Source organism: Rhinoderma darwinii, chromosome 10 (genome assembly GCF_050947455.1).
Source record: "Rhinoderma darwinii isolate aRhiDar2 chromosome 10, aRhiDar2.hap1, whole genome shotgun sequence".
NCBI classification, from domain to species: domain Eukaryota; kingdom Metazoa; phylum Chordata; class Amphibia; order Anura; family Rhinodermatidae; genus Rhinoderma; species Rhinoderma darwinii.
In genome coordinates this window covers 24419473-24442616 of record NC_134696.1, presented here as the reverse complement: position 1 = coordinate 24442616, position 23144 = coordinate 24419473, and the positions used below count along the sequence as shown (strand labels likewise).

Genomic DNA, 23144 nt, shown 5'->3' with positions numbered 1-23144 from the left:
GAGACATGGGGAGGGTTCAAAGACAATTGAGAGGTATTTTATACTACTAAAGGTTGGAGAAATTTGGATCTCGATGGGAATTATTGACTCCTCCCTCTATCCTCCACATTGGGGCATCAACCTCTGCACCCCCATCCCTGCTCTTATATACAAATTCTGGAGCATCTTTCATTGAACTCTGCATTGTGCTGTTCCTCTGTTATTCCTCCTAGAAATGTATATATAAATTGGCAACTGGTTGTTACCAGTAGTGGGTGTGTCCCTACGCAGACTGACATGGTCCAATCAGTGCCGACAGAGTGAGACTGTGTAGAGACACGCCCTATTGACAAGGGAAATGGTAACACCCAGTTGTCAATTTATTCATATATTTCCAGGAGAAATAACAGAGAAATGGCACAGAGCAGAATTCTAAGAGAAGATATTCCAGAATTGTTATTTCATTAGACATACAAGTTTTTACTAAAACAGACATGTCAAGAGAACCGACAGATCTTCTTTAACCCCTTCCACCTCCCTCTACAGACCCTGTCTCATCTTGGCAAAGTCCTCCTTTAACTAACAGAAGCTCCAATAACTGAGACAGCTGCACCAATAAAGTCCATTCATGCCGATAACCAATTTGTCTATGGTAACCAATTGTAGACTTCCAACCAACGCAAATTTGCTCTTTTTTCAAGCCAAACGTTTCTTTCACCTCTTAGAGAATCACGTAAGAACATCCGACCCAATCAAATGGGGAGGGGGGGGGGATTTTATTATATGTAATAATATTATTTTCCATATTTCTGCAGGAGATCATTTTCAATCCATATAGCTTATCCCTTTGTGATTTCATTAACATATGGAGTAATCTTACTGACATGTAGGTCATTCCGTTAGAGGATTCAGGTTGTTTCTGTAACAGGAAAGAATGACCCGACATTAACATTTTTACAATTAGTGATTTTTATTAGTTGCTTTTTTCTGTCTTCTGGAGAGATCAAGACATAAATACATTTACAAAGTCCCAAAGGAGAGATTAGGGAAATTAGAGTGACTGATGTTTGAGTGTAAAAAATGTTCTCAACACTCACTGTGCACTTTAGATACCATGGGATAAGCAGAGAAATCTAATTGTGCCGCAATAAGGAGCGCTTCATCGTATTGTCCTCTTGAACTAGCTCTGAATAATGTGATAACTGCCCGGTCTAGACTTAACGGGAAGATGGCAGAAGCACCCACTTCCCTTAGACTACGACATCTATATGATGCCATGTTATGCTGGGTTAGTGGACACACTTATCACCCCAATACTTTATTTTTGATGAGCGGGGGGGATAGTCGAGAAGACGGTAACCCCTCAGATGACTACTAAACTTTTCCTGTTTCTTAGAAGTCAGGGATAGTTTTATGTCATCCCTCTCAGGTTTGCTGAATAATTTGGAGGACTCAGGAGAAGAGAACTTTGGGATGCTATTTCCGTTGTGGAGAGGTTTAATGCTTAAACTTGTTTAATACTTGCAGTTGTGCCAATAAGCAACCCACTAGTTTGCCATAGATGGCATCTACAGTGTCTCAACAATGTTAAGACTCTCTGTAACATCAACAATGGATAAAATACAGAAAATTCAATAACAGCGCTGATGTCATCAGATAAAAGACCATAAGTATACAAACAATCTTTATTGGCTACGCGTTTCAACGCTGGACCAGCGTCTTCCTCAGGCCAAAGCTATGGCTGGTCCAGAGTTGAAACGCGTAGCCAATAAAGATTATTCGTATTCTTAACCTTTTGGCATGGTCTTTTATCTGATGACATCAGCGCTGTTATTGAATTTCCTGTACTTTATCCATTGTTGATGTTACATTTTGCGGTAACACTATTCTTCACCGGCAAGGGAATAGCTGCAGTTGTCATCTCCATCCACTTATCTGCCCACAAATGTGTTGTGCCTGTTGTTTGCACAAACTCTCCATGTGAGCATACCTGATACTTTCTCTCCATTGTTTTCAACCTGGGTGACCTGCACCATGAGGCGCTGTGCATTTTTTTTATTTTTTCTCTTTTAAGACTCTCTTTACACCCTAAACAGTTATGTAAAGAAACTTCTCTAGACTCTTAGAAAGCGGTGACGACTTAGGAATAGGAATAGTCATGTATATATGCAGCTGGGGACTGCACCCACTTTTGGTGCCCAGATTGGCATTTTGGAGGGGCCATTAACTAGATAAAATTGTGGGTCTTAATTCAAATAGAAGTCCTAATCTAAAGGGTGAACTATTACAATATATCATTATTTAACCCGCACGGTAAACGCCAGAATCGCTATTTTTTGGTCACCTCATCTCCCACAAAAAATTGAATAAAAAGTGATCAAAACCTCGCATGTACCCCAAAATGGTATCGTTAAAAACTACAGCTTATCCCGCAAAAAATAAGCCCTCATACCGCTTAAAGAGGCTCTGTCACCAGATTTTGCAACCCCTATCTGCTATTGCAGCAGATAGGCGCTGCAATGTAGATTACAGTAACGTTTTTATTTTTAAAAAACGAGCATTTTTGGCCAAGTTATGACCATTTTTGTAGTTATGCAAATGAGGCTTGCAAAAGTCCAAGTGGGTGTGTTTAAAAGTAAAAGTCCAAGTGGGTGTGTATTATGTGCGTACATCGGGGCGTTTTTACTACTTTTACTAGCTGGGCGCTGTGAAGAGAAGTAACATCCTCTTCTCTTCAGAACGCCCAGCTTCTGACAGTGCAGATCTGTGACGTCACTCACAGGTCCTGCATCGTGACGGCCACATCGGCAGCAGAGGCTACAGTTGATTCTGCAGCAGCATCAGCGTTTGCAGGTAAGATCGACTTACCTGCAAACGCTGATGCTGCTGCAGAATCAACTGTAGCCTCTGGTGCCGATGTGGCCGTCACGATGCAGGACCTGTGAGTGACGTCACAGATCTGCACTGTCACAAGCTGGGCGTTGTGAAGAGAAGTGGATGATACTTCTCTTCAGAGCGCCCAGCTAGTGAAAGTATTAAAAACGCCCCGATGTACGCACATAATACACGCCCAGTTGGACTTTTACTTTTAAACACACCCACTTGGACTTTTGCAAGCCTCATTTGCATAACTACAAAAATGGTCATAACTTGGCCAAAAATGCTCGTTTTTTTAAAATAAAAACGTTACTGTAATCTACATTGCAGCGCCGATCTGCTGCAATAGCAGATAGGGGTTGCAAAATCTGGTGACAGAGCCTCTTTAATCAACGGAAAAATAAAAAAGTTATGGCTCTCAGAAATTTAGTTTTTTTCCTTGTAAAAATAGTAAAATATATCAAAAACTATATATATTTGTTACCCCCTGTAATCGTATTGACCCGCAGAATAAAGTTACTATGCTGTTTTAATTGCGCAGTGAATTCTGTAAAAACTAAGCGTAAAAAACAATGGAGGAATCGCAGTTTTTTTCATTTTCTACCCCACAAATAATTTATATTCCCATTCCTAGTACATTACATGGCACAATAAATGGCTCTACGAAAAACTACAACTCGTCCCGCAAAAATCAAGCCCTCATAGGACTATATCGACGAAAAAATGAAAAAGTTATGGCTTTTGAAAGGTGGGGAGGAAAAGACGAAAATGAAAATCTGAAAGTGGTTTACGACGGGAAGGGGTTAAATCTTTTTTATCCTGTTTACAAGTTTCCCAATTTTTCCTCCTCGTAATGAAACAGCGTTAGAGCCTCGCAGAAGACCCAACAATTATTTCCAGCTCCCGCGGACACATACGTACAATGTTTATATACAGGATTTTCTCTTTTGACTTTAATGTATATTTAAAGTGAAAATGAAATTATTTAAAACAAAAGGAATTCTTTCCCATCATTAGAATTTCCTGTGGAATAGGCTGGATACTCCATATGGTTCGTTTGTAAAACTCAGGAGACAAAACACATGTCAGGAAGTGGTTGGAAAACATATTTTATAGAGCGTGTTCCCAGGACTTGGACATTTTTAGCTCCGAATGGCACAAGGTCTCATTTTTCACAGTTAATAAAAGTGTATGTTAAGAAATTCTTTACTCCAAAAAAAGTGTACACAGTGTCCTGCAGTCACCGCTGGTTCCTACCCCATAATCTAAGGAGTCGTTCAGGTCGTAAAGACTTTCCGTGAGAAACAGAAACAAAACAAGCACGAGGCTGCTGGAAATGAAGACAGTCCTTCCTGGATAATGACCTTGAGTATCATGTCCCTACAGTGGCGGACACAGACTGCAAAAGGCCCCTGTGCAGATAATGTGCCAGGGCCCCCCCCCCCCCCACCCCGCAAACTTCTCATGGCCGATGGTCCGCTTTCAGCTGCATCGCTGGGTCTCCTAAGTGACCCAACAATGCAGCACTAGCAGCCGGGGCGTCACTAAGGCTGGGTTCACACACACACTATTTACGGACGTAATTTGGGCGTTTTAGCATTGAATTACATCCGAAAATGCGGCTCAAAAGCGTCGGAAAACATCTGCCCATTCATTTGAATGGGTCTTACGATGTTCTGTGCCGATGGTCATTTTTTTTTACGCGCCGCTGTCGAAAGGCGGCGCGTAAAAAACTGCCTGTCACTTCTTCAGATGTAAATGGAGCCGTTTTCCATGGACTCCATGGAAAACCAGCTTCAATTACTTCCGTAGTGGACGCAGCAAAAGACGCCTGCACATGCCATTACGGCTGAAATTACGGTGCTGTTTTCTCCTGAAAACAGCACAGTAATTTCAGCCGTAACAGACGCTGCCGTGTGAACATACCCTCAGGGCTTAAAATGTCCGGGAAATAGCCCCAATACATATGTGTCCGCCCCAAAAAAAAGTGTGTGTATAGGAGACAGCATAGCATATCTATAGCACTACGACCCTATAAACTATGGATAGGATTAGATACAGTGGCTGAGCAGACAGTATCACACATGATAGGATTAGATACAGTGGCTCAGAAGGCAGTATCACACATGATAGGATTAGATACACAGCTCAGCAGACAGTATCACACATGATAGGATTAGATACAGTGGCCCAGCAGACAGTATCACACATGATAGGATTAGATACAGTGGCTCAGCAGACAGTACCACACATGATAGGATTAGATACAGTGGCTCAGCAGACAGTACCACACATGATAGGATTAGATACAGTGGCTCAGCAGACAGTATCACACATGATAGGATTAGATACAGTGGCTCAGCAGACAGTACCACACATTATAGGATTAGATACAGTGGCTCAGCAGACAGTATCACACATGATAGGATTAGATACAGTGGCTCAGCAGACAGTATCACACATGATCGGATTAGATATAGGGCCCAGCACAGTATCATACATGATTGGATTAGATACACAGCTCAGCAGACTGTATCACACATCATAGGATTAGATACAGGGCCCAGCTCGCTGACATTGCGGCTCCAGCGCTGGACCCAGGAAAGGTAAGAATAATAATTTTGCTTCTTTATGTGTTACTGATTATTTTTGTGTGTTTGTGTTTTTTTTACAGGTTCGGTTGTTGGACTTCGGATACGAGGACTTCAATGACGGCGTTTTTTTTATTCTCAATAAAATGGTTAATGAGGGTTGTGTTTTTATTTCAATAAAAAAAATTTCTATGTGCTTGTATCTTTTTAAACTTTATTATCACCGCCTTAGTAATGGCCGCTGGCTGATTGACAACCTCCATTACTAAGGCGAGGCTTAATGTTAGCCGGTGCAGAGTCTACACTAACCCCCATTATTACCCCGGTACCCACCGCCACCAGGGGTACTGGGAAGAGCCGGGTACAAACCAGTACCCGACCAGCTGTAGTGACGGGCAGGTACCGGGGTGGCCGCAGGCTGGTAGTATTAGGCTGGGGAAGGCCAAAAACAGTGGCCCTTCCCACCCTTGTAATGCTGCCTGCTGCTGCTGTGTTGTATCTGGCTGGTTATGAAAATTGGGGGGGACCCGACATCGTTCTTTCCAATTATTTTTTAAATGACGTGGCGTCCCCCCCATTTTCATAACCAGCCAGATACAATAAAGCAGCAGCAGCCTAGCATCACCAGGGTAGGAAGGGCCACTGTATCTGGCCTTTCCCCTCCTGATAATACCAGCCTGCGGCCACCCCAGTGGCCGACCATCACTACAGATGGTCAGGTACTGGATCGTACCCGGCTCTTCCCAGCACCCCTGGTGGCGGTGGGTACCGGGGTAATAAAGGGGGTTAGTGTTAGCCTCTGCACCGGCTAACACTAAGCCCTGCCTTAGCAATGGATGCTGTCAATCAGCCGGCGGCCATTACTAAGGCGGTAGTAATATAGTTTAAAAAAAACCACAAAGACATAGAAAAAATATTTTATTGAAATAAAAAAAAAAAACACAACCCTCATTAACCATTTTATTAATAAAAAAAAAAGCTGTCATCGAAGTAGTCCTGGAATCCGCCGTAGTCCAACGACCGAACCTGTAAGAAAACACACAAAAAATGATTAGTAACACGTGTGTTAGGGTATGTGCACACACACTAATTACGTCCGGAATTGACGGACGTATTTCGGCCGCAAGTACCGGACCGAACACACTGCAGGGAGCCGGGCTCCTAGCATCATAGTTATGTACGACGCTAGGAGTCCCTGCCTCGCTGCCGGACAACTGTCCGGTACTGAAAACATGATTACAGTACAGGACAGTTGTCCCACAGCGAGGCAGGGACTCCTAGCGTCGTACATAACTATGATGCTAGGAGCCCGGCTCCCTGCAGTGTGTTCGGTCCGGTACTTGCGGCCGAAATACATCCGTCACTTACGGACGTAATTAGTGTCTGTGCACATACCCTAAGGCTTAGATACAGGGCCCATGTGTGATACTGTCTGTGGGACCCTGTATCTAAGCCTACCACAAGGTAGGCTTAGATACAGGGTCCAGCAGACAGTAATCTTATACAGTATAAGATTACTGTGTGCTGGGGCCCTGTATCTAAACCTACAGTGTGGTAGGCTTAGATACAGGGCCCAGCAGACAGGATCACGCATGGGCCATGTATCTAAGCCTACCATGTGATTGGCTTAGATACAGGGCCCAGCAGACAGCATCACACAATCTGTGATCCTGTCTCATGGGCCCCCTAAGCCTGCTACATCGTAGGCTTAGGGGTTGTGCAGTCCCTAAACATTGATGGCCTATCCTCAGGATAGGCCATCAATAGCTGATGTGTCGCCCGGGACCCGCAAATCAGCTGTTTTGAAGGGGCCGCAGCACTCGTACGAGAGCTGCTTCCCCTTCATTTCACTACTCGCCCACACTGTGAATCGCCGAAACCGATTCACAGTGTGACCGGAATGAAGTGACAGGAATGAAGGGGAGCAGCTCTCGTACGAGTGCTGCGGCCCCTTCAAAACAGCTGATTGGCGGGTCCCAGGAGTCGGACCCCGCCAGTCAGGGCTATCTTACCTTCCTCTTCGGCCGCGGCGGGAGTTCTGTAGTCTCGATGCTGTGCACGGCGACATAGCGCTGTGACGTCATGCGCTGCGCACAGCGCCTGACGTCAGGACCTCCGCTGCGATCCGGAACCAGGAAGGTAAGTAAAGTATGTTACTATAGTAACAGGGGCCCGCGGCCCGAGTTACTATAGTAACTTTTTATTGATGTGGTGCGGGGGGCCGTGGGCCCCCCTGGCTTCGGGGCCCGGTCGCAATTGCGACCGCTGCGACCCCTATAGCTACGCCAGTGGTCCACGGGCCTCTGTCTCAGTCCTCAGCATCGCGCAGCTGAGAACTGAGTCGGCCAGCAGAGGAACGGGCCCCCTTCCCACGCGGGGCCCTTGTGCAGCTGCACCGGCTGCACATGCGGTATGTCCGCCCCTGTGTCCCTATCTTTTTGTCCTATGTTTTTTATGTATGATGGTTTTTGACCTGTTATGAGAAGATCCCATTTGTTAAAAAAGCGAATTATGAGGCCAACCAGCAACAAGATGGATACAATCATAGAAATCATGAACACTTCTTTGTAAACTCAATGTCACCTAAAGGGGAAGCTCCAATGAAAACCCGAAAAATCTGCCTCAAACTATGCGGCAGAGTTTGACCTGCCTGCACTTTCTTTGCTGTGTTTTTTGCTGCGTTTTTCGACTGTGGCTATTGAGTGCCATGGGCAAAAAACTCTCTCTGCCTCCCATTGATTTGGAAGGTCAGAGGTGGAAACACCTGAAGGCCATGACGCTTCTTTTTTCCGCGAACATTTTTTTCCGCTCGCGGGGAAAAAACGCTTACACCTCTCATTGAAATCAATGGGAGGAGTTATCTGCCGTTCTCGGGTGCAGTTTCCGCGTCAAAATCCGCACCAAATAACTCAGTGTGAACTAGGCCTTAGATATCAGCTTGAAATTAGCTATGCTGTTGCCTAAAAACAGTTCTTGCATGCCTTGAGTGACAACGGAAGGTCTCCCTTATTCTATGTGATCTTCAAATTTGCTTCCTTTCCCCTGATGTATATTTCTTGCTGTACAGTTATGTATCTCCATCTCCTCAGAGTAGCTCTTGTCTGTCAGAGCTATGGATAGGAACCAAGTAATAAGGCAGCCCTCCTGCATCTTGTTGTGGAAGGCCAGTAAGACCTCTAGAAGCAATATGGTAGCCAGAGGCTGTGATAGAAGATTACAAAAAGTAGTTTTCATTTGTCTTGGGGGGAAAAGCATTTTGACGGGATTTTGATTTGGTCTCATCAAAAATCCCTAGTAATTATTTCTTAATAGGGTTGTCCCATTAGGACAACTCCAGTCCATATGCTCTATTAGGGCAAATGGACATCATAGGGGGTTCTCTGCTCAGCACCCTCCTTTCTTTAGCCAGAGCAGACATTGCAAACATTGTTTCCCACTTTGGAGGACACAGCGCCATATAATATATTACATGTTCACCTATTAATTTGAATGGGCACCATGTAATACCAAATTTCTCCTGTAGTGGCCACTGCAGGAGAAAAGTGTTCGGCTTTCCCCGGCAAGCTCAGCTGCCAGACCGGAGGTGATCAGCTGATTGCCAGCGGGTTCTCGTTTAGAGAAGGGGTTGACATATTACTCATAAATTTAGCTCAAACATAAAACTACCCAAAGTTACTCAACTAAATTATTGTTGCAATTGTTTACATTTTGTGTTATTTTCCAGAACCAAAAATAGCTGTGCTGTATGTAAACAATAGAAATTCTTAGACTGATCATTCACGCTAGGTTAGCCATTGTGATTATGTGACATACCCATGTGACCTATTTGTTCAATGCCTCCTCCTCGAGCACCCACATCTATAGGTGCTTGCCAGGGGCATACTCAGATATCATAAAGCCCATAGCAAAATTCATTATTTGTCCCCCCATCAAATAAGATTAAAAAAAAAAAAAAATGTGCTATAAAAAAAATTACAACTTTACATAACTCACTGGAAGCTGTATAAACCTGTATGCATTGAGCTCCCCCTAGGGGTGGCTGTATGTAAAAATAAATGTATTATTAATGACAGTGAAGGAAAGCAGTTGAGGGCCAGTCCCCTCTCACCAGAGGCACCATAGTGGTGGCGTGGTCTCCCTCTATGGTAGGCACGCCACTGGTGCTTGTGCAGAACACTACAGCACTCGTATATCTGTACAGATGTAGCCAAGTTTATCTGGACTCTGATAACTTGCTGCAGCGTGAGATCACACAACAAAATCCAATGAAAAGTCATTGAAAAAGTCAAGTTAAAGATTCTTGACACTGTGTATTTAATGCGTTAAAAGTCAAGATAAAGACGGCTACATCTGTATGTCTTTAGATATGGTGAACAGCCAATACAATTTCTGCTATTTCCTCAGACAGATGACTGATGGCAAAACAGCACTTTATATAAATGTGACTCCATCTGAAAGACAAGTACACGACTGTAATATTAAAGAAATAATAAAGGATGACAGAAGTAAAGCCGGCCGTATGAAGAAGCTTCCCATCTTTTTAGAAACAAACAACAATTTTTTATGTTATGCTTTAAGTAGCCAAGAAATCTTCAGACCTCAGCGCCGACATCATGTTTACAATTTGGTAAGAATATAAAAAGTCTGACATTTTAACACAAGGAGTTTAACAAGTTTATTGTCCTTTAAGTGAATTTTCCTTTTCTTTCATATCATATTTTAGACTTTAGACTAAATGTTACCCAAAGTCTGAGCAATAATAACGCACATTTCTCTCAAAAGAAGACAGACATTTTTAACATATACATTATACTTTTTTTTAACTTTGTAAGATATATTATTAAGTAAAAATGTAATCTTCCTCACCTTCCAGAAGCCTGTCGCTTCCTGCAATATATTCAGAAAACTGCTCTGCCCCCCTTTGGAATAAAAAAAATTGGCAGCAATAATTAAGTATATAGTAAACAGGGAGGAGGGGGGATGCAGCTGCAGCTTCCCTCTTTCTATGTTTCTGTGAATGCATGCTGCGAGAGGGGAGGTGGAGAAGTGGGGAGAATCTGATTGGCTTAGAGTGTTGTGGACAGCTCTATGGGATGTGTGGGCAGCAGGAGACTACAACAAAGTACGGGCAAATATCATCTGTCTATTCCTCTGGCGCCTGTGTATCTAGACACAATGCAGATGAGCCAACACAGGCCAAGAGTTAGGAAAGGTAAGTCAAAGGGGAAAAGATACGGAATAGTGTAGTGTTATATGGGGCACTGTATGACCCTATTGTTATTCCTTATCTTGACTCAATCTAATTCTGTAACAGGGTTCACCCCCCCCCCCTCCCACCTTCTATGTGCCATATATAATCCTAGTGTCTTCTTATGTGGAAAAAGGAGCTTTTGGGCCCGCTCAGGCACCAGGGCCCAAGTGTAACTGTGACCTCTGCACCCCCCCAAAGCTCCAGCGCTGCCATATATATATATATATAACATGGCAAAATCAAATCTGATTGTTAACACCATATTCTTAGTTTGCTGGAAACATATTTTAGCTGGCAAAAAACTTGATAACTGTAGGTAGAATTGAATGGTGTTGGTTGCAGTTAATTCCTTAGAGACCAAAGCACTGAAATTGAGCTAGAATCGCAGATACGTTTCATTTTTTCACACAAACCGGAAAGTGAAATGTGTTTAAACCCTCCAGAGTATATGAACATGGAGCATTGCTGGACAACTAATAGCCGTACTTAATGCAGTCTGTACGCGCGGATCAACCGCAATTTGGACAATGCCAAAAAGAGCCTCAAAAGCGGGGGATAGTGAAAAAAATTTACACTACAATACTAAAAATAAAGTTCTAAAATACTTATATCTGTCATAATTATAGCTCGTGATTATTAGATATATTTTAATCCAGGATGTCATTAACCTTGCGCCATTCTTATTTCTTAGCCCTTATTCAGACGAATGTGTTTCAAATCGGCCGTGAAAAACAGCAGTTTTTCATGGCCGATTTGCATCCGTGCGTGACCCGTTTTCTCGGATCTTTCACAGACTTGGGTCTATTGAAGAATCCGGGCCGTTCACATGGTCCATTAAAGCAACAGTTGTGTGAATAGCCCCATTGAAATACAAGCATCCGTGTGACGGCGGTAAAAAAAAAAATGGCCGATGGCCGTCAGATAGATGATTTCAACGTTTGTCTAAATAAGCCCTTACCCTAAGACCTCATACACATGAGCATATTACGATTCCGTACAACCTGCAGCCTACTACCCCACCCATAGACATCTATGGGGTCAGACTGTAGCTCCATATTTCCAATAGAGGTAATTTCTATCAGATTCCGTATGAAGAAAATTGTAGGCAAATCATTCCATTGGACAGCGCATTACAGAGGTATTCTCTCCAAAATGTATTGCCCCCCCCTCACTGATCAATAATAGGGTGACCCTGTTATAAACTACGTGCAGTTTGGATTGTGTATAACTACAGCTCCAAGTATGACCTAGACAAAGCTAAGGGGATGCTGAGAGTTGTTATTTCCCAAACCTATCTGGGTGGGTTTTTAACAACCGAATTGGAAGAACCGTCTTGAGCAGGGTGGGTGGTTGGTAGAGACCCCATGGCACGCGCTCATGTGCCTTCCCAATAATCCGGCCCTTTAATATAATGCAAAAACTTCTTAACACACCCTCAGGCAACTTGCACATCACATTCGGGAGATCTGCTTTTTGATCCAAAAAAATCTCAGCACAAGGGATAGAGGAAACATTCACTAAGTAAATGTTTCCCCTCTGTATAATGCGAAGATCTGAACCTCCGACTAATCAAAAAGTGGATGTCTCGAATACGATGTGCAAGTTGCCTGAGGGTGTGTTCACACAATAATTTTTTGCTCTACATTACTAGTCACCTTGGGTTGAAAAAAGACACATGCCCATAATGTTCAGAATTGTCTGGGCATTTTTTATTAATGGCCTATCCATATGAGATCGGCCGGGGTCCGACACCCCCGCCGATCAGCAGATTTAGGGAGCCGCAGGATTCGTTACCGCAGTCTTTTCACAGTTTAAAGGCACAGTGCCGTACAAGGTGGCTCAAATATGTTAATTTTGCTTTAGTGTCGTTGCGAATTTGTGGCAAAATCTGCAGCAGAACATTTCCGCCACGTCTGAACGTGCCCTAGCTGTAGAGATGCTTTTTTCTATTGATGTGTTTCAATCATTTTTCGTTTTCTACTTTCATGATCTAACATGGTCTCTGTACACACGAAGGGCTATTTTGGCGCCGTTTTTGACGCGGAAACTGCGCCAAAAAAACGGCCAAAAATGTCTCGTATTGATTTCCATGGGAGGCGGAGGCGTTTTTTTCCCGCGAGTGGAAAAAACGTTTCGCGGGAAAAAGAAGCGACATGCCCTATCTCCAGGCGTTTACGTCTCCGAAATCCCATTGACATCAATGGGAGGCAGAAAAAGCGTTTTTCGCTGCATTTTTGCCCGTGGCGCTCAATGACCGTGGGCGAAAAACGCCGCAAAACACGGCGTGCAGGCAGATGCAAAAAAACGAATAAAGCAGAAATAAATTCAATAGTAATCCAATAAAGTGTAATAAATAAATACATTCAAAAATGCAAAAAAAGAAAATAACCCAGCACTACGGGACTTTACGTATCCTTTTATATAATTTTTTACCACAATTTATCAGATCAAAACAGCAACCTCTGTAAACATAGGGCATGGAATATAAGGAGCGGAAATGAAAGATATAAAGGGTTTCTGCAGCATAATTGCTCAGTCATGTACCAATTTGTGAGCTGCAAATCCTTTGAAACCCCTTGAACATCTGTTGAGATGAGTGTCTTAATGGAAATATTCTTCAAATTGTTTTCTCATATTTGTACAGCAAAAAACAAAAGGGAAGGTCTATGCAAAGGGAGAATATTGTGAGATTCAGGTTTAATAAAATGTAACACTGTAAAACTCCATTAATGGACCATCCGCATGACTGTCCACATGGTAAAACCTGAACCTAATCCCACAGTCTAACGGTTTATTCAGACGAACGTGGGGAAACTCGGACGTGAAGAACAGAAGTTTTTCACGTCCGCGTTGCCCCCGTGCAGGTCCCGTTTCATGGATCCCCATAGACTTGAGTTTATGAAGGGATCCGAGAAAACAGAACCAAATTCGACATGTTCAATTTTTCAACTGACCTTTCACACGGTCCGTTTAAACAATGGTCGTGTGAACGGCCCCATTGAAATACATGCGTCTGTGTGACGGCCATTGTTTTAACGGTCGTCACAAGGACCTATTGAACGTTCGTCTGAATAAGCCCTAAGAAACCTTTATGTGCTACGAATACAACCTGATGTTCTCTGTTGTCAGTCATTTCATGGGGGAGAGCCGCTAACTGACAAGCAACGCCTCCGCCAAGCGGCCTCCACCAATGATCCAGCCTTGGGCCCTCAACTGTTACGCCAATAGGAACTTCTTAGTAAATTCTCACTGCAGTGTCTATGGACTTCAAGTGTTCCCTCAGTGCTGGGGCTGCTTTTTATATTTGTATCTTTTGCCGAAGGTCAGATCATATGGAAAAAGGGTCTAAAGCAGACAGTCCCATAAACTCAATAACACCGCCTGGCACTGATAAAGTCTAACACATACAGCCCTAACCAAACCTAAACTGAATTGCTTAAAATATTGTGAAATTAAATCATATCCCTAGGACCCATTTTTTGCCTTACATTTAGCGTATATGTTTGGAAAGCTCCGCTTGTATGAACTAAACGTGTCCATGGGACTCCATAAGCCCGACAGAAGTCAAAAGACTGTAAATTTGAACTCCTTCGGGCTTGTATACATTGGTATAATTTTTTTATTAATGTATATAAGTAAATAGCGTAGCAAGCTATCCCGCAAAAAATCTGCGATTTTCGTTGCATTTTTCGCCAGCGGCCACTGAGCGGCCAAAAAACGCTTCCTCTGTCTCCCATTGATTTAAATAAGAGGTCAGAGGCGGAACTGTGGCAAGCAAGAGCATGGCACTTTTTTTTACCGCTAGCGGCTATAAACCGCCGCTTAAAAAATGCCTCCGCCTCCCATTGAAATCAATGGGAGGCGTTTTCGGATATTTTTTGCCGCTGATTCCAACGCGGTTTACGCATCACAATCAGCGTAAAAAAAAAACTGTGTGAATTGGGTCTTAGGGATTTGTCACAGCCTAGCTTTTTCAAGCGTATACGTTAAACGTAGACAAAAAACGTGAATGGGGACTTATAATCGAAAATCAGTTGCGGATCTGCCAGAAAATCCACAAGAAAAATATGATGGGGACTCTGGAATTTTTGCTGTGGATTTGCAGTTTCATTAGGCTCGGATTAGCCACTTTCAAAAGGGCTAATCCACGTGTGGCTACCCGACACGGTTTCTGGGTGGAATCCACGTCAAAAAGGGATTTTTAAATCGGTGTCAGAAAAATCTGTGTCGTGGTTCACATTGACCACAACCGGAGGTGAGATTTAAAAAGATTCTGACACGGACTTTGGCGCGGAAGCCGCCAGAATATTCTGTTGTGTGCACAAAGCCTAACAATATGCCCCCTCCGGATACACATCGCAAGTCTCCATCTAAAAAAATAATACATAGACAAACTATCATATATACTAAAGGTAAAACGCCAAATTGTTTTACAAGACACGGTGGGCGAGCTTATCTTCAGTAACAGGAGGATTCGGTTCACAGAAGAAAAGTCACATATAATAAGTCTCTGAGCAATTAAGGGAATGTAAGCAACCCCTCGCAATGATATAAGGGAACGTGCTAAAATTTGATAGCGGCGGACGCCGATAAGATTACAAAATATTTAATTTCCTGTTTACTTTCAAGTTTTGAGGCTGATAATATCTGTCTTATCTCCGTCAGTCCATGCATGGTGTGTGTACTTTGTAATAATATAGGGAGAGATTAAACATCTGCGTGTTGCGAGTCTGGCAGGGACATTACGCAGAATTCCCAGCATGTGACAGTTCTACACGTCCACTATAGGAAAGGCTATACAGGATCATGTACAATTCTTGGCACTCTGCTGCCACCTGCTGTACATTGTAATTATTACATAAGTATATATGTATAGGAACATATTTACTAAGCTGGGCGTTTCATACGCCAGTCTTCGCTTTCTGCTCCCCTGGAGTAAGACGAAACCGATTTATTAGGAGGCGCATGCATCTTCTTGCTGGCCGCTCGACCAGGGCCGTGCGCCATCCATTTCTCCCCTCATCGGACATGAAATAAAATAAATGTATTTCTACCTCACAGCACAACTTTGCTTCTCCCCTTTGGGTCCCCTCCAGCTCTCACTACCGGCCACGGCTCCTACAAGGTCCTAATACCAAGCAGTGTCAGGGCCTTATACATACCTCCCAACTTTCAAGTATTGCAAAGAGGGACAACTGATGTGGTGCGCATCAGGAACTGCAGCACATTTTTTCCCCTGTTTACCCACGCCTCTAACCCCGCCCATACACGCCTAGTTCAGCGCACACAGTATCATGCTCCCATAGTGCCTCCCCACAGTGTAATGCCCCCATGGAATCCCCCACACAGTATAATTACTCCACAGCTGCCCCCCCATACAGTAGAATGCCCTATAGTGCCTCCCCAGTGTAACGGTCCCATAAAACCCCCCCACACGGTATAAATCTTCTATAGTGCCCCCCCACACAGTATCATGCCCCCATCGTGCCCCACGCAGAATAATGCCCCCATAGATTTCCCCAGAGGCGTAGCTAGGTTCTCCTGCACCCGGGGCAAAGATTCAGATTGGCGCCCCCCCCCCCAACTTATTTCCCGACATCTCCTTCCCCCTCGCCATGTTTTCTTTCCCTAACAATCAATGAGGTGTAATTTTTTTTTCACAATTTTTTTAATGTAACGCGAGTACAAAAGCATTTCTACATTTTACAAGCGATGTAGATCTATAATGTAATTAACATAAAAATAAATTAACAGAAAATAAATTAGAGGCCACACACAGCCCCCTGTAGATAGCGCCACACACAGCCCCCTGTAGATAGCGCCACACACAGCCCCCCCTGTAGATAGCTCCACACACAGCCCCCTGTAGATAGCGCCACACACAGCCCCCCCTGTAGATAGCGCCACACACAGCCCCCCCTGTAGATAGCTCCACACACAGCTCCCTGTAGATAGCTCCACACACAGCCCCCACTGTAGATAGCGCCACACACAGCCCCCACTGTAGATAGCGGCACACACAGCCCCCACTGTAGATAGCGCCACACACAGCCCCCCCTGTAGATAGCTCCACACACAGCCCCCTGTAGATAGCGCCACACACAGCCCCCCCTGTAGATAGCGCCACACACAGCCCCCCTGTAGATAGCTCCACACACAGCCCCCACTGTAGATAGCGCCACACACAGCCCCCCCTGTAGATAGCTCCACACACAGCTCCCTGTAGATAGCTCCACACACAGCCCCCCCTGTAGATAGCTCCACACACAGCCCCCACTGTAGATAGCGCCACACACAGCCCCCACTGTAGATAGCGGCACACACAGCCCCCACTGTAGATAGCGCCACACACAGCCCCCCCTGTAGATAGCTCCACACACAGCCCCCTGTAGATAGCGCACACACAGCCCCCCTTATAAATTATGCCACACACAGCCCGCTTCCCCCCTAGTAGATAGCGACACACTCCCCCCCCTTGTAGATAGTGCCACACACAGCCCGCTGCCCCTTTGTAAATAGCGCCACACTCCCCCCCTTGTAAATAGCGCCACATTCCCCCGTTTTAAATAGCGCCACACTCCCACCCTTTGTACTTAGCGCCACACTGTGAACAGACCGGTGAGCAGTAGCCTACCTCTACCACTCTCCGCTCTGCCTGGTGTGACTTACCGGAGAAGCCGAGGAGGTCATGCGGTGCAGGCAGCGGCGGAGTTCCTTCTGACTAGGGTTGGTGACAGCCAGGGCCGGCCTTAGCTTGGATGGCGCCCTGTGCGGGACTCTCTATTGCCGCCCCCTACACAAACCAAAACGTAACCACATATATGGACACGCTGGAACATATATACTGTACATACATAAAGACAGATATTTAGACATACAGGCAAATATACATACACACATTCTGGAATACATACATAAAGGTAAATGTATAGACGTACAGACACATATACACACACACACACACACACACACACACACACACACACACACACCGGCAGATAAATACACAGACCGGAACATATACAAATACATAAAAGGCACAAATATACAAGCACAAAGACACATTCACAAACAGACCCATATATACGCACACAGGCACATATGTACACAGCACAGATAATGTAGTAGATGTTACCTGCAGTCCTATGTAACAACACAGATAACACAGTGATAACTCTGAGTACAGATAATGTAGTAACTGCTGCCTGCAGTCCTATGTAACACCACAGATAACACATAGTGATAACTCTCTGATTACAGATAATGTAAAAGCTGTTGCCTGCAGTCCTATGTAACACCACAGATAGCACAGAGATAACTCTCTGAGTACTGATAATGTAGTTGTGTCCCCTGCAGTCCTATGTAACACCACAGATAACACATTGTGCTAAATTACAATCTCAACTCTGCTACACAGTACAGATAATGTAGTAGATGTTACCTGCAGTCCTATGTAACACTACAGATAGCACAGTGATAACTCTCTGAGTACAGATAATGTAGTTGTGTCCCCTGCAGTCCTATGTAACACCACAGATAACACATTGTGCTAAATTACAATCTCAGCTCTGCTACACAGTACAGATAATGTAGTAGATGTTACCTGCAGTACTATGTAACACTACAGATAGCACAGTGATAACTCTCTGAGTACAGATAATGTAGTTGTGTCCCCTGCAGTCCTATGTAACACCACAGATAACACATTGTGCTAAATTACAATCTCAGGTCTGCTACACAGTACAGATAATGTAGTAGTGTTACCTGCAGTCCTATGTAACACTACAGATAGCACAGTGATAACTCTCTGAGTACTGATAATGTAGTAGATATAAAAGAGACAAACACATGCAGAGACACAGACAGACAGAGAGACACACACACACACACACACACACACACACACACACACACACACACAAACACACACACTGTAACATATACACATACAAACACAGAGACACACACTGTATTCACACTACACACATATACACACAGACACTCACCATGTCTCCTTGCTGACAGGTCAGGACAGGCTGTGGGCGGAGCTTCCTCTCTGCTTCTCGGCATGTATAACTTCAGATGCTGGGAGGCTGCAGCACGGGAGTGGACCTGTCCCCTGACCTGAGTCATCTGACCTCATGTCACTGATGTGAGGTCAGGTGACAGGTCAGATGACTGGACTGGTTCACTCTCTGGCCGTCACAGACCCCAGTCAGAACGCCCTAATTTCCTGGCTCTTCCTAAGCTGCTGCAGGTGTCCGACATACGGGGCGCCTGTCAGCAGCGATCAGCTGCTCTTCGGCGCCCCCCCTTCCCTTGCGCCCGGGGCACATGCCCCGCTTGCCCCCCCCCCTAGCTACGCCCCTGGTTTTCCCCACACAGTATAATGTCTCCATAGCTGACCCAATACAGTATAATGCCCCCACAGAGGTCCCCTTACAGTATAATACCTCATAGCTGCCCCCATACAGTATAATGCCCACACACATGCCTCCATACAGAACAATCCCCCCATACAGTATAATGCCCACATAGTGCTTTATAAATTTTTTTTAATAAAAACGTACCTAGTCCCGTTACCACAATGAGTGAAGGAGAACCCTCTGCTCCTCCACTCGGTGCTATGAGAGGATCGGCGCACACAGGAACGATGACGTCACTGCATCGCACAGTGAATGCTGAAGCAGGGAGTTGATAGTTCCCTGCTTCAGCATTGGATTTAATTGTAACCGAGTCCTGAGAACGCAGATGCAGTTGAACCTGGGACATACCTCCGGTCACCCAGGACAACGGGACACAGCCCAGAATCCGGGACTGTCCCGCTAAATCCAGGGCGGCTGGGAGGTATGCATTATAAGCGACACAGCACTCAACGTCCGGAGTGCTGCATCACAGAACATCCTGATGCTGAACGATGTCAGTATGTTGTATGAGCCATGGCCAGTAGTGAGAGCCGAAGGGGACCTATTTGGGAGAAATAAAGAGGAGTGGTGAGTATACAATTTTTTATTTTTTTCTGTCCAATGGAGGGGTGGTCTGATTGTGGGGGTGGGGGGGGGGTATGTGGCTCGGCACAGCCTCTACCTTGCTATGCCCCACAGAGCGTCACCTATAGGCTTTCATGTTAAAAAAAAAAACATCTACCGCGTGGTATACATCTGCTGCAAACTTTAACTTGGCTTCTTAAACGGCTTCTGTTGCATTAAGTGTCAAGTTAAAGATTTCTATATTTGTAGATGTATTTATTTTTTAGTAAATTTTTGTTATGGGATCCGGCGGAATGAAATAGCGTAGTCTACTGCGCTATTCTATCCTTCCAAAAAATGGTATACTGACATACAGTATACAAGCCCGACAGACAAAAGGACAGCCTTTTGGCTTCCGTCGGGTGAATGGATCTACACTACCGTTCAAAAGTTTAGGGTCACTTAGAAATTTCCTTATTTTTGAAAGAAAAGCACCGTTTTTTTCAATGAAGATAACATTAAATTAATCAGAAATACACTCTATACATTGTTAATGTGCTAAATGACAATTCTAGCTGCAAACGTCTGGTTTTTAATGCAATATCTATAGGTGTATAGAGTCCCCTTTCCAGCAACCATCACTCCAGTGTTCTAATGGTACATTGTGTTTGCTAACTGTGTTAGAAGGCTAATGGATGATTAGAAAACACTTGAAAACCCTTGTGCAATTATGTTAGCACCGCTGTAAACAGTTTTGCTGTTTAGAGGAGCTATAAAACTGACCTTCCTTTGAGCTAGTTGAGAATCTGGAGCATTACATTTGTGCGTTCGATTAAACTCTCAAAATGGCTAGAAAAAGAGAGCTTTCATGTGAAACTCGACAGTCTATTCTTGTTCTTAGAAATGAAGGCTATTCCATGCGAGAAATTGCCAAGAAACGGAAGATATCCTACAACAGTGTGTACTACTCCCTTCAGAGGACAGCATAAACAGGCTCTAACCAGAGTAGAAAGAGAAGTGGGAGGCCCCGTTGCACAACTGAGCAACAAGACAAGTACATTAGAGTCTCTAGTTTGAGAAATAGACGCCTCACAGGTCCTCAACTGGCAGCTTCATTGAATAGTACCCGCAAAACGCCAGTATCAATGTCTACAGTGAAGAGGCGACTCCGGGATGCTGGCCTTCAGGTCAGAGTGGCAAAGAAAAAGCCATATCTGAGACTGGCTAATAAAAGGAAAAGATTAATATGGGCAAAAGCACACAGATATTGGACAGAGGAAGATTGGAAAAAAGTGTTATGGACAGACGAATCGAAGTTTGAGGTGTTTGGATCACACAGAAGAACATTTGTGAGACGCAGAACAACTGAAAAGATGCTGGAAGAGTGCCTGACGCCATCTGTCAAGCATGGTGGAGGTAATGTGATGGTCTGGGGTTGCTTTGGTGCTGGTACAGTGGGAGATTTGTACAAGGTAAATAAGGAAGGCTATCACTCCATTTTGCAACGCCATGCCATGCCCTGTGGACAGCGCTGGATTGGAGCCAATTTCATCCTACAACAGGACAATGACCCAAAGCACACCTCCAAATTATGCAAGAACTATTTAGGGAAGAAGCAGGCAGCTGGTATTCTATCTGTAATGGAGTGGCCAGCGCAGTCACCAGATCTCAACCCCATAGAGCTGTTGTGGGAGCAGCTTGACCGTATGGTACGCAAGAAGTGCCCATCAAGCCAATCCAACTTGTGGGAGGGGCTTCTGGAAGCATGGGGTGAAATTTCTCCCGATTACCTCAGCAAATTAACAGCTAGAATGCCAAAGGTCTGCAATGCGGTAATTGCTGCAAATGGAGCATTCTTTGACGAAAGCAAAGTTTGAAGGAGAAAATTATTATTTCAAATAAAAATCATTATTTCTAACCTTGACAATGTCTGGACTATATTTTCTAGTCATTTTGTAACTCATTTGATAAATATAAGTGTGAGTTTTCATGGAAAACACAAAATTGTCTGGGTGACCCCAAACTTTTTAACGGTAGTGTATATGGACACATTTATTGTGAACATCGGGCGCTAAGGCCTAAGGTCCCGTTCACATCTGCGTCTGCCTTTCCGTTGTTCTGCTCTGTTAGAGGTGCAAACAACGAAAGTACCGGAAGCCCCGGTTCCATTGTACGATAGACACCATCATCACCCAACAGAACCCATTGTATTTAAAACTTTCCATCTGGGTGTCCAAGGTTTCACCGGAAACAACAGCGCAGTATGCTGCTGTATCGTTTTTTTGTATTTTCGCCGGGTCTGTTACGGAAGTTTAATGAAAAACAAAACAAACAATTGTTGTTTAGTGCACTAAAACACAAAGAGTAACAAGTTCCACCGAAAGGTAGGATTTAAAGTAGAACGCCACTTTATTTTTTTATTGCACCCTCCATTTGTATATTGGTGTTTCAGTGGGGTGCTTTGTGCAAATATACTTACCGATCCCCACATCTTGTCTTTTTCGGGTCCAGCGCCGCTCGACATCAATGAACAAATAGAGGCTGCAAAAAAAAAAAGAAAGTGGAGTGCTTCTTTGACCTTACATAAGCGGTCCACCCACTAACCGAAAAGAATCCTCCCGAGGGGAAATTAGCTTATTACGTCACTAAGGGACCACATATGTAATGGGACACAGAAGAGTCTAAGGGCCCTTTTACGTGGGGCAATTATCGGGCAAACAAGCGTTCACAGAACGCTCATTCTCGGCCATTTCCCTGCGTAAACAGGTCAACGATCAGCTGATGCACGAGCAAACTCTCATTCTTCATTGGCTGATCATATCGTTGTCGGCAGCACACGTGTAAACAGGGAGACGCGCTGCCGACATGATAGAAATGTATGAGGACGAGCGATCGGAGTAACGAGCGCTCGTCCCCATCCATAACTCCTTGTGAAAGGAGCAAACGAGCGGCAGTGAACGAGCCGTCTTGTTGATCGGCGCTCGTTGATACGGCCAAAATGGGCCAGTGTAAAAAGACCGTAAGAATCATCAAATGTGGGGCAGCAAAAGAGAACGGTACTGGGAGAGTTAAGACATTTATCCCATATCTTGTCAAATTTAATTTCCTTTTTTGTATGTTTAAATATCCATTTTTTCAAAGGTGAAGTAACATTAATAGAGCGAATCTAGTCCCTGATGTCAGAGGGAGTAGAAGCCATCCAAAATTTAGCAAGCGTTTTTCGGGCTTGATATAGCGTTTCGGACAGAAAAGTCTGATCAGCCCTATAATCCGAAATCTATGAGTAAAAGAGAAACCTTTGGGTCATCCGGGACGGTGACACCCATCACGTCATAAAGAAACTTGCCAGTTTGCTCCCAGTGCCCTCCGAGAACAGGACAGGAGAAAAATAAGTGAAGAAAGGAACCAGAAGACTCCCCAAACTTTGGGCACAGGTCTGGATGAAGCCGACCTCAGATGGAACCAGGAGACACCCAG

At 44.4% G+C, this 23144-nt stretch overlaps 1 protein-coding gene across 6 annotated transcripts in view; it reads right to left on the bottom strand.

The window, feature by feature from the left end:
* KAZN (kazrin, periplakin interacting protein) overlaps window positions 1-23144 on the bottom strand; it is a 333751-nt gene that overhangs the window by 297867 nt on the left and 12740 nt on the right. Inside the window, exon 1 of one of the 6 annotated variants that reach the window (XM_075839525.1) lies at window positions 10314-10362. The exons of the other annotated variants lie outside the window; for them this stretch is intronic. The gene's annotated coding sequence lies outside the window, so the exon portion shown is untranslated. Of the gene's footprint in view, window positions 1-10313; window positions 10363-23144 lie in introns of those variants that run through there. 6 annotated transcript variants of the gene reach the window in all.